This window comes from Henckelia pumila, unplaced genomic scaffold (assembly GCF_033568475.1).
Source record: "Henckelia pumila isolate YLH828 unplaced genomic scaffold, ASM3356847v2 CTG_461:::fragment_3, whole genome shotgun sequence".
Classification (NCBI taxonomy): domain Eukaryota; kingdom Viridiplantae; phylum Streptophyta; class Magnoliopsida; order Lamiales; family Gesneriaceae; genus Henckelia; species Henckelia pumila.
Window position 1 is genome coordinate 9,407,993 of NW_027331831.1, and position 13,594 is coordinate 9,421,586.

The 13,594-nt window shown below is 35.8% G+C and overlaps 1 pseudogene; it reads right to left on the bottom strand.

Annotated features, from left to right (window-relative positions):
- Positions 1-1,022: 1,022 nt before the first annotated feature.
- On the bottom strand, positions 1,023-5,464 carry LOC140871964 (uncharacterized; annotated as a pseudogene).
- Between the last annotated feature and the right edge of the window lie 8,130 nt (positions 5,465-13,594).

Genomic DNA, 13,594 nt, shown 5'->3' on the forward strand with positions numbered 1-13,594 from the left:
GGGGTGAGTGTTTTGGGAAACACTCAGCAAGTGGGGGCCGATCGATCATACCAAAATATATACATATATATATATATATATTTATTTCAAAAACTCATGAATTAATTTAAATTATAAACATTTCATATCATGTCTCAACATAGCATAGCATAAATAACATCATAACATATTTGACATGACATAACATAATCTTTGACAAGACACTGAAATTCCTCTCATTACCCGTGGCTAACTGATCAGTCCCCTATATGTAATCCCTCTAAGGGGTGAGGTCATAGAACGGTTATTATACCCACCGTATCAGGGCCATAACATAACATGGTTCGGAAATTCCCTTTCCACTCATAATTTGAGTCCTAACAGTGTCAAAACATATTTTCAATAAAACACCATCATGAACAATATTAAATAACAAACTTCCAACGATTAACATGAACGATCGAAATTTTAAAGCATACATATTATTTTAAAACGTAAGCCCACTTACCGAAATTATTTGCGCGATTAGCAGGCGAAACCTTGACAGCAAGTTAGGAGCAAGACCCTCGAAAATTCAGATTTGACTTTTCGAAAATTCAATCGATCTCTAAGCAATCTTTCTCCACAAAATCCTAATCCACTAATCTTATAGATTAGGGGTAAAATGGCAGATTAGTTACTTAATTAGTACAACAGGTTTTCGAAAATGGCAAGGGAAAAGGACAAAGGCTGACATACCTCTCAAGCCAAAAACAAAGTGCTTTCCCAATTCCTACACGTGACCAAGAAGAAAGGTGATCCAATCACAAGTCTTCTTTCTCCTCAAACTCTTTAGCCTTATCCTTCGAGATTAAAGGAAGAAAATCTGCCTTCATAAATCTTGATTTAGATGCTGCCAATAACAAGATTCGGGTCCAAGGTTTCCGCTATTACCGAGTATTCACGAGAATGTAAGATGCTTGTTTCCATGTGGAGAGTTATTCTTTGCATAATCTGAGAGATCTTCCATATTTGTGAAATCTTGCTGACCAAGTTTCGGGATTTTACATCCCTCCCTCCTTATGAGAAGTTTCGTCCTCGAAACTTGAATTAACTTGCTCTTCAAATAAATAGGGATACTTCTCCTGCATCTTTTCTTTCAATTCCCATGTAGCTTCTCTTTCAGTGTGATTTGACCATTGTACTTTGACATAAGGAATCGTCCTTCGCCTAAGAACTTGGTCCATGGTATCCACTATTCGAATAGGGACTTCTTCATATTTCAGCTCTTCATTCAGATTCCCATCAGTCACTAGTGGCTCTGCTTCCAAGATATGACTTGAGTTGGGAACATATTTTCTTAGCTGCGACACATGGAACACATTGTGAACTCTTGACATAGCAGGTGGTAAAGCTAGTCGATAAGCCAATGTTCCCACTTTGTCGAGAATCTCAAATGGTCCCACATATCTCGGGTTCAATTTTCCAGCTCTGCAAAATCTCACGACTCCTTTCATAGGTGAAAGTTTGACATAAGCCTTTTCGTCAACTTCAAATTCCAAAGGTCTCCTTTTTAAGTCCGCCCAACTTTTCTGGCGATCTTGTGCCACTTTAAGTTTCTCCTTGATTATTGCAACCTTTCCCACTGTTTCTTGAATAATTTCGGGTCCAATAACAGCCTTCTCTCCGACTTCATCCCAATAAAGAGGAGAACGGCATTTTCTCCCATACAGCGCTTCATACGGAGCCATTCCAATGTTGCTATGGTAGCTGTTGTTGTAAGCAAACTCAATTAAAGGTAAATGTTCGCTCCAATTGCTGCTAAAATCCAGGGCACATGCCCGCAGCATATCTTCAAGGGTTTGGATTGTCCGATCAGTTTGGCCATCGGTTTGAGGGTGATAAGCCGTACTGAGTGTAACTTTACTCCCCATAGCTTCCTGAAAGCTCTTCCAAAAGCGCGATACAAATCTTGGATCTCTGTCAGACAAGATACTGACTGGAACCCCATGTAGCCGTACTATGTTATCCATATATAGCGTAGCTAATTTGTCCAAACTATACTTCATGCGTACTGGTAGGAAATGCGCAGATTTTGTGAGTCTATCTACGATCACCCAAATACCATCATGCCTCTGCTTTGATTCAGGGAGTCCTACTACAAAATCCATGAAAATGTGCTCCCATTTCCATTCCGGGATTTTTAATGGTTGGAGTAGCCCTCCAGGTCGCTGATGTTCTGCTTTAACCTGTTGGCATACTTGACACTTAGAGACGAATTCTGCGACATCCTTCTTCATTCCATTCCACCAAAAATTCCCTTTTAGATCTCTATACATCTTTGTACTCCCCGGATGTACTGAAAACTTTGACTTGTGTGCTTCAGACATGACTTCATTCCGAAGATCATTGACGTCCGGTACCCATAAACGTTCTTTCATCCATAGGACTCCTTTTTCATCCACTTGAAAGTCTGGTAATTTTCCCTCCTTGATTTGTTCCTTGAAATTGGTCAACGACGGATCTATCTCTTGACTCAATTTGATTGTTTCTCGGAGACACGGTTGAGCCGTTAATGAAGCTAGAATATTTTTGCTCATGTTCTTTCGACTCAAGGCGTCGGCCACTTTATTGGCCTTACCTGGATGGTAGCTTATGATTAGATCATAATCTTTTAAGAGTTCGATCCATCTTCTTTGTCTCATATTCAGCTCCTTTTGCGTGAATAAATACTTGAGACTTTGGTGATCAGTGAAAATTTCATACTTGGCACCGTAGAGGTAATGTCTCCAAATTTTCAGTGCGAACACCACTGCTGCTAACTCAAGATCATGAGTGAGGTAGTTTTTCTCATGAGGTTTCAATTGTCTAGATGCGTAGGGGATCACTCTCCCTTCTTGCATTAGCACGCATCCCAAACCTTCCTTTGATGCATCACTATAAATTGCAAAATCTTTTCCTTCCTCGGGTAGCACTAGTACTGGTGTAGATGCTAACCTTTCTTTCAAGGTCCCGAAACTCTTTTCACAGTCTTCATTCCAATCGAACTTTACGTTCTTTTGGTGAGTTTTGTAAGAGGTATAGCTATTGAGGAAAATCCTTCTACAAATTTTCGATAATAGCCAGCCAACCCCAGGAAGCTTCGAATTTCGGTCACTGACTTGGGTCTGGGCCAGTCTGTTATTGCTTCAACTTTCTTGGGATCCACTGAGACTCCGGCTGCTGAGATAATATGTCCCAAGAATGCCACACTCCTTAACCAAAATTCACACTTCTTGAATTTGGCATAGAGTTTATTCTCCCTTAAGGTTTGCAGTGTAATACGAAGATGTTCTTTGTGATCCTCTTCACTAGGTGAGTATACGAGGATATCATCAATAAAAACCACCACGAACCTATCAAGAAACTGTTTGAACACTCGGTTCATGAGGTCCATGAATGCTGCAGGGGCATTTGTCAAGCCGAACGGCATTACTAAAAATTCGTAGTGCCCATATCTTGTTCGGAAAGCCGTCTTTGGAATATCTTCTGTCTTGACCTTTAACTGGTGATAGCCCGACCGCAGATCTAGTTTGGAGAAAACAGTAGCTCCTTTAAGTTGATCGAACAAGTCATCTATCCTTGGAAGTGGATACTTGTTCTTGATTGTGATCTTGTTGAGCTCTCTATAATCTATACACGTTCTCATGCTTCCAACTTTTTTCTTGACAAATAAGACTGGGGCTCCCCATGGGGATGCACTCGGTCTAATTTGCTTTTTGTCCAGAAGCTCTTGTAGTTGCTCCTTCAATTCCTTGAGTTCCGCTGGTGCCATTCGGTAAGGAGCTTTCGAAATTGGAGTAGCTCCAGGCTCTAGCTGAATCTCAAATTCAATCTATCGATCTGGAACCATTCCGGGTAGTTCCTCTGGAAAGACATCCGGAAACTCTCGTACAATCGGAAGGTCTTCTAGTTTGAGCTCTGGCTCTTCTTTTACCTCGCTCACCATAGCTAGGTAAACTTCTTCGCGACCTTTTATCGCCTTCCATGCTTGGGAGGCCGACAAGAGGGGTTTTCGCGTCTTGGTCTTGCCTTGGAATGTAATTTCTTCGAGGTTTGAGGTTCGAAGTTTAACATTCTTATCCCGACAGTTAACCACTGCATGATTTCTAGATAACCAATCCATCCCAAGGATGACATCAAATTCTACCATGTTGAGTTCAACCAAATTCGCATCAAAGATTTGTTCACAGACACACATCTTACATTTTCTATGTATCTTGAGTGTCTCAATTATCTTGTTAGTAGGGGTTGCTACTCTCAGTGGTTCAGTTAGATTCTCAGAGATAAGCCCTATCTTTTTAGTGAATCTCTTAGATATAAACGAATGAGTGGCACCACAATCAAATAAAACATACGCAGACTTAGTATTGATTAAAATGGTACCTGCCACGACTTCATTCGTATCATCTTCCTCTTCTTGTGTGATAGCAAACACACGGGCGTTGGGCTTCGTCTCTTTCGGTTGGGCCTGTGCAGCACTACCATTTGGCCCGGTCCTTGGTTTCACAGGATCAGGACAATCAGACATTCGGTGTCCCAATTTGCCACAGTTAAAACAAGCTCCAGTCTTCCGACGACACTCCCCTTCGTGTCGGAAATTGCAGGTAGGACATGGTTTGATCATTGGTCGATTAGGCACTGAGGCAGTTCCCTTAAACGATCCACCAGATTGGTTAGGGCGCTTGGGTGTTGTCCCGGTAGCAGAAGATTGACCAGACAAAGGTCGTTTTTTCTTGAAGTCGTCTTCCCGACGTTTGATATCCGATTCAGCTCGGATAGCTGCTCCCATCAAGTCTGCAAAATTGGCAGGTTGAAAAACTGCTAATGCCGACTGGATTCGGCTATTCAACCCCTTTTTGAAACGATGCAGCTTCAGTTCATCATCTCCCATAATAGTAGGGGCATAAGACCCTAGCTCATTGAACTTAGAAGTGTACTCCACTACTGTCATATCTGAAGTTTGCGTGAGGTTTTCAAATTCACTTAGCTTCTGAATTCGAACCTCAGCTGGAAAATATTGCTTCAGGAACGCAGTGCGAAACTGTTGCCATGTGATTGCTCCAGCAGCTAACATAGCAGGCGAGACAGCTTCCCACCATTTCCTTGCTTTATCCACTAGAAAAGGAATTGTTACCTCCACTTTAAGTGCTTCAGGTACTTCAAGTAAACGCAATTGGTCCTCTATTTTCTTCATCCAATTTCTTCCCACCTCTGGGTCAGCATCTCCCTTAAACATTTCAGTTCGGTTCTTACGGAGCGATTCATAATGGAATTTGACTCCGTTCTGAGCAGGTGGGGGAGGTGGCGGATTGCCGTTGCCATTGGTATTTCCCATCCCTTGGAGGGTCGTTGCTACAATTACTGCGATAGCCGCAAGATCTTCTCGGCTCAGATTGATTCCTGGAGGTGGATTTGCATTATCCCCACGATTGTTGTTGCGTGTTCTTGGGAGTTCTCCGGCCATTTCCTACAGTAAGGGAGTTCTAAGAGTTTGTCAAAACATGATACTTAAAAAGAAAGGAAATAGCAAAATAAAATGAATCAATAAATAATCCCAAGAATAAAATTTATTTTATTGATTCCCAAAATGTCACGAAGATAAGTGAAGCAAAATAAACCAAGTCTCAAAACATTAAGGTATCATGCTGAATCAAACAAAAACAATGCTGAATAAAAGGACTAAGCTAGATGAAAGCCTAATCTATGATTTCTCCATCGCCCGAGGCTTCATCTTCTGCCGGAACATCTTCGGGGTTCTCTTCTGCCACCATGTCTACTTGTTGTAGGTGATTGATATGCTCGAGCAGGGCTGCGTTAAATTCATCACGAGCTTGCACCGAGTTTTGCAACTCTTTCACTTGGTGTTGGAGCTCTAACGTTGCCATCATTCTTTGGTTGCTTAGGTCTTCGAGTAAAGTGATGGTAGCTAGGGACGACTACAACTTCTTTTTCGTCTCCTCATGTTCCTTCTCTTCCTTATCAAGATAAAATGCAAGCCTTTCGACGTCGGCTTCGAGGTGGTCTCGATGCTTCTCTATCTCACTTTTGTTCGCCTTTAGCTTTTTCATTTCTTCCATCATCTCCTCTTTCTCGTATTGCTCCACATATAATGAAGTCCTCAATGACTCGATCACTTGATCCTTGCTTCGAACTACGTTTTTGCGAGCCGTAACTTTGGTGCGAGCCATCTTCCTAAATTAAAGAGGAATGAGTTCAAGTTAAAACTTCAGATTGATGAAAATTCAAGCAGAATTGATATAGAACAAGGTTTTTAGGCGAATTTTCCAAAAATAGAAATTTTTGAGATTTTTCTCAAGGATTGAACTACTGATCATAAGGAGTATGGGACAATCGACGGAATCGAATTTCGAGTTTCCCACAAAAAGTTATAGGTAGAACAAACATTTCCAGAAATAGCAAAAACGCGAATTTGAGGGCTCAAACGGCCGAATTTGGGCTAAAAGCGTCACTGTTCATACTATGTATGCGTTTGACTCAGAGGATCGTTTCGGGTCAGGATACGCTGGGCTTGGGTCAAAATTTGACAACGTCAAATTTTTTGGTACAGAATCTCATCCGGATTTATGAACCTGGCGGCTTTGATACCACTAAAATGTCACACCTCGAGACCGAGACGTGCCACCGGCGTTGTTTTAAATTCACAAAAATTATAAAACAACCAGCCTCGTAGTACAGTAGATACCAAACCAGTCTATTATCATAAATAAACTCCAAAACATTGTCTTTACAACTCGATAAATCCAAAATAACAAAACAAATGCGAAAGCGTCTAAAAACTTAATAATAAAACATAAATGCCAAAATCCCGAAAATAAACATAACGAAATTTAGTCTTAATAATATCTCTATCACCATCCCCAAAACATATCTTGCTCACGAACTTCTACATCATCATCTTCATAATCTGGGAGGGAAAAGTAAGGGGTGAGTGTTTTGGGAAACACTCAGCAAGTGGGGGCCGATCGATCATACCAAAATATATACATATATATATATATTTATTTCAAAAACTCATGAATTAATTTAAATTATAAACATTTCATATCATGTCTCAATATAGCATAGCATAAATAACATCATAACATATTTGACATGACATAACATAATCTTTGACAAGACACTGAAATTCCTCTCATTACCCGTGGCTAACTGATCAGTCCCCTATATGTAATCCCTCTAAGGGGTGAGGTCATAGAACGGTTATTATACCCACCGTATCAGGGCCATAACATAACATGGTTCGGAAATTCCCTTTCCACTCATAATTTGAGTCCTAACAGTGTCAAAACATATTTTCAATAAAACACTATCATGAACAATATTAAATAACAAACTTCCAATGATTAACATGAACGATCAAAATTTTAAAGCATACATATTATTTTAAAACGTAAGCCCACTTACCGAAATTATTTGTGCGATTAGCAGGCGAAACCTTGACAGCAAGTTAGGAGCAAGACCCTCGAAAATTCAGATTTGACTTTTCGAAAATTCAATCGATCTCTAAGCAATCTTTCTCCACAAAATCCTAATCCACTAATCTTATAGATTAGGGGTAAAATGGCAGATTAGTTACTTAATTAGTACAACAGGTTTTCGAAAATGGCAAGGGAAAAGGACAAAGGCTGACATACCTCTCAAGCCAAAAACAAAGTGCTTTCCCAATCCTACACGTGACCAAGAAGAAAGGTGATCCAATCACAAGTCTTCTTTCTCCTCAAACTCTTTAGCCTTATCCTTCGAGATTAAAGGAAGAAAATCTGCCTTCATAAATCTTGATTTAGATGCTGCCAATAACAAGATTCGGGTCCAAGGTTTCCGCTATTACCGAGTATTCACGAGAATGTAAGATGCTTGTTTCCATGTGGAGAGTTATTCTTTGCATAATCTGAGAGATCTTCCATATTTGTGAAATCTTGCTGACCAAGTTTCGGGATTTCACAGAGACCGTCTCATAGAAGTTTTTGTTAATTGTTTAATAGTTAGAAACTGTAGGCTGAATTGGATGGATAAATTTAGGGATGTTCATTTTGGTCGAACCGCCCGAATCGAATCGAACCGAATCGAACCGAAATTTTGGTTTTTCGAAACTCCGAACTGAAAATCGAACCAAATTGAACGGTTCGGTTTGTTTTTAACGAAATTATTTCGGTTTTTTGGTTAACCGGTTTTTTAAAATATAAAGAAACTTTTTTTAATTTTTTTTTTAAAAAATAAATATTTTTAGTTATTCTGTTAATAAATAATTTTTTGGAAAAAATTAACAATTGATTCAAGGGCAACTTGTAGATAACTCCCTAAATCAAACATAACTTTCAATTTACTCCCTATATTTGTCTTTCCGAAAATGCCCTTGTCGTTATTTTAATCTTTATTATTTCTTGAATTATCAAATGTGGAATCGGATTCAAAATCTGATTCACTTGATTCATCAAGATAATAAATATTTTCATCATCGGATGAAAATTCAATTGTTTCTACGGGATAGAATCCAATAGTATATATTTATTCAAAAAGTTTAATTTTATTTTTCTTTTCGTTTCGTTTTGGACATTCATTCGCATAATGTCCTTCTTCGTTGCACAACCAACATTTGCAATTCTTTTCTTTACCCTTTGGGCAAGCTGGTTTTTTGTTATCAAACTTTTTATAAAATTTTCTTTTATAAGGTTTTCTGAAAAAATTCTTTTTAAATTTCTTTTTCTTATAGGGAATAAATTTCTTATTAAAAGATTTATAAGGTTTATTAAATTTATTCTGTTTCTGTCGTTTTAAATATTTGTGTGACATGTTCGTTTTGCAACCGTATTCTTTTACTGTGAATTTCATTTTGTCACAACAAAGTTTATTGTTTTGTTTGTAGGATTTAGAGATTCTTTTATTTAGTTTTACTTCATGACATTTCTTTGTTATTATGTCTTTGATGAATTTATTAGCTCCTCCTAAAGTTTTAGCATAAGGACTAGTTAAGAATTCATCTTTACTGTGTATAGGTATATTAGGTATCTTATTAAAGATACTTAGTTTATAATGTTCCTTTTTATCAGCATCTATTAATTGATAATAGTTTGTTTCATAATCACAAATAAATTCTTTTAAGTAACATAAATTGCATAATTTAATATTATCTAATATAAAGATTGCTCTATTTTGTTCTATATTCTTAGCTACCAAATTAGCATCATTATTAGAAACTCCTAAAAATTCTTGGTACAAGGCATCAACAAATAGTTCGAAATATCGATGTCTTGTCATTCCTTGTGGTAGATTAGTAATTACTAGGTTTTCAGCCCAAGTTCTTACTGCTCCTACCAGTGTCATTTTTATCATCCCATGAGTTAAAACTTGAATATTCTCACTTTTGTCTAATACTGGTGTTAATTGAATTTGTACTGATAGTTCATTTGCCCAATGATCTATCTTTGATTTTCTTTCTTTGGCTGTTGAACATCCTAAATCTAAGATATTTTGTTTCACAAATCCTGATGTTTTTGATTCTCTAAGAATATCTCTAACATCTTTATAAGATCCAGAGTATTGGTCTCTGTTATATTTAAATTCTTCATTATCTCTTTCACCACTACCTTCTACATTCGTTCGTAGATTTAATCGTGGTCTAGAATCATCTTCAGATTCTGATTCTGAAATATCCATATCTCTGTATTGTTTTGAGTCCTGATGTGAATGATATAATTCTTCTGTATTTACTCTTATTTGTTCAAAATCAGATGAGTCGCTTTCACTAAACATCTCCATACTTATGTTTGCCATAACTAAGGGGATTTCTATATCATGATTCAATTTTGAATGGTGGTTCTTCTTCCATTTTTCTTTTTTCTTTATCTATTGGAAGAACTTCCTTAAGATAGTTTAATATTTCATTACTATGTCTTTCTTGTTCAATTATTAATCTAGTCGTTGCTAAATCAATATATTCTTTGAAATTCTTCTCTAATTCTTGTATTGATAGATTGATCTTATTAATATTATTTTCTAAATCTCCTAGATCTTTTTCTAATTTTATTAAGAACGTCATTGCGATGAGGTTGACTCATTAACAATAGCTTGTTTAATTTTAAGAATATTTTGATTCATGGTTCCAATCTTATCAAGAATATCTTCATCATTTCTAGCAAATGATAATGATCTTCTTGGTACAGACTGTTTTGTGATTTGGAGGTCATCTGAACTCCATCTTTTATAGGGATTTATTTCTTCAATAAATGCTTTTCGAGGGTGTTCAATTCTTGTAATATTTTCAAACATTCTTTCAACAGAAATAGTTGGTTTTGTTGAAATTATTCCTGTTTGAGAATTATTACTTATTGCTAAACCGACAACATAGTTTATATTGATCGGATGGTTTCCTGTTAACATAAGATTATTTCTATAAAAGTAATAATCTAATGTTAAAACGTCATTTATGTTTTTATCAAAAAGAGATATATTGTATTGTGGATAAATACAAAATTTCATCTTTTTTGTAACATAAATTTCCTTCAATTTTCCCAAGGATAGAATCCTCGAAATTACGTATTTTTTTGTCACGAACTGTTATTTCAATTGGTGTATCTATTCCTTCTCGGTAGTGAGTTGATATTATTATTTTAATTCCTCCGATATGAACATATTTCAGTTCAGATCATTCTTTTTCACTGGATTTTGCCATGATGGTATTAATATCTTGAGTTGTTAATAACTTCAGAGTATTAGACCTTGATTCGTTATTTATTTTACAAGATCGTTCTTTTGTACGAATCGAATAATAAATTAAATTTTTTCTGGGATTAATAAAATTTGAAATTTTACTTAGTATTCCTGGTTGGTCTATTAGATTTGTTTTTGAATTAGAAAACCCTGTTTTCTGTATTTCAGCAAACTTGCTTTGATTGAATATAATATTCAAATTATACTCTTGGTTTTCTTCAGATTCTTCAGATTCATCGACCAGGTTGTTTTGATTTGGAATTGTTACTTCTGTCATTTTAACAGATGATAGAACTTCTTAATTTTCTTAAGGCTATTAAAAGCCTTTTTGTCGAATCTATCTGTTCTAATAAATTCTGAAAATCTTCGAAACTATCAATTGAAGATTGACAATTTTTAAGATGTTTCAAATTGTTTTCACAATTTTCTATATCAAAATTTATATTTTGAGAATATAAATTAAAGATATTCATTTTTGTATTTTCATACATTTTCCATTTAGTAAAAATTGTTACTTTTATTATTTTGTTTTTGTTAATCGGATTTCGATAACAAAGTTTGTTCTTATTCATAACATATTGTTGTGTCTTCAATTTCATCGTTTTCAGAAATTTGAATTATCATTTTCCAGTTGCTTGAAAAATGTTCTTTTTTATGATTTTTGAAATAAAAGGTTTGGAGATCTTTTATTTTATTCCATAATTGATCTATTTGACGTAAATCTATTAGTAAGATTATTTTATCAAATAAATTTTTAATCTCAATATCTAAAGTTAATCCAGGCATTAATAATTTGTTTTATTTAAGCTTTGATACCAGGTTGCGGAATTCTTCAAATTCTTATGAATTTTCGTATTAATGAGTTTACAGATCTGATTCATGGATTTTCAGATCTGATTCATTTATAACAGATAAATGTTTTCATATTAGTTTGGTTCCATTCATGGATTATTAATACAAATTTTAGTTGATAAATTGATTCAAATATGGTTAAATCAGAAGTATTTAAACGATATTCACGAAATGTATCATATTCATGATCATCTTCTATTTCGAACCAGTTTTTTTATTATTAATCTTCCATTTCTTATAATGGATGATGACATGATTAATGTATTTTGACTATTTCTTTGAATTAAGGGCTGCAGGAGGTTTAGGAAGGTTACCTTATTTGAATGAATCTTGGTTTTGAGCAGAGGCCAAATCCTTGCTTTTCCTTAACGATCACTTGATCAACTGGTACTTGCTCTATGGATCTCCAGGTTTACTCTTAACCATGAATATTCAATGATTGGTTTCCAACCTTATCTTCCTTACGCCCTGCTTGTTTAGTTATTAGCCATAAGACTTATTTTGTTTCTGATTTTATGTTTCTTAGTTTCTGATAGTTTTCATACGTCTTGTATGAACCAGATTGTAAGAAACTTTAAGAAGAGAGAGATACTCAAACTTCACTTACTTCTTTACAACACAAAACATCTCCTTTTATAGACGTGGAGAAACGCATACATAATTAAAAATAAAAGAAAAGATGGGGACCACCCGACACTACATAATGGAAACAGCTCATTTTACATCTGAGTGGATGCCTTTAACATGTGGTGTGGTCCACGATTTCATTTGTTTTTATATTGTGTCACTCTCTGAATCACTGGTGCATTCGGACCATTTCTTTATTGGTTTGTCTTCTTTGACAGCTGGTTTGTCCTATTTGACATCTGCTTCTTCTGTCTGAATGGGTTGGCAATGTCCACATTTGTGAGTGGATATCATTGTTCTTAGTCTTTGATATAACATTTGTTGGGTTTCTCGGGTCATGTCAACTCTTGCTTCATAGATTGGAGCTTCGAATTGAGCTAACATGGCTTGTTCTTTCTTTTGGATTGTCTCCTTGTGTCCAGTGGTTAATAAAATTTTACTGGTTGCAAAATTTATTTTAACCTTTGAGTTTCCATCAATTTTTCCTGTCTTTGAGATCATATCAATCAATGTCTTTATTCTTATCTCAGGAAGTGTTGAGATATTCATTACTGGTTTCTCTTCATTTGATCCTTCGAATAATAACTTGTCTTTTTGTTTTCGACATTGAATATATATCATTGGTTGATAGAATTTGTTATCATCTCAATCTGGAAGGGTTGAGTGAATACTCAATGTTAATACTGGATTGTCCTTAAAGACTGCTTTTTTGAACTGGATGATACTATTTCTCAACTGATATAGAAATAGTTCTATTTCTTGATTGTTGGGACTGACTTCCAATCCACTTAATAATCCATTTGAAAAAAATCTTGCGACTTCATGCGCTGGAGCACCTTGCATTGTTCTTGCTCTTGATATGCTCTGTGTGTCACAAGTTTGTAGCCAAGATTCTGCAGATGGTTTGGCTATTCTCAAATAGTTTAGTGTTTCAAAGAATTCAGTCTTGAGTTTTTCTGAAAAATTTGTTGTCTCAAAAATTGGTTTTTGTGGTCTCAGATTGACCATCTTTCTTTCTTTCTTTTCAAGGGCACTTTTAAACGTCCTTTCTTCTTTTTTATTTTTCTCGGTGCTGGCTGTGTCCACCGGTTCTTTTTTCTTTTCTTTTTCTTTGTCAGTGTTGGCTGTGACCACTGACTGTTTCTCTTTTATCTCCATTATTTTGTCAAATGAAGTTGCCATTTTGATTGGTGTTCTTGGTGAGGATGATGATGATGAAGTTATCATCTTTTCTTCTGTTCTTTGAATTTTTCTACTCAAATTCCTTTCTTTTAGTTGAAGAATTTGAATTTCTTCCTGCAATTTAATCAATTGTTTTTTTAATTGACTTAGTAGCTCCATCTTGATTATACTCTGCACAAGAAAACATATTTATATATATAATGGT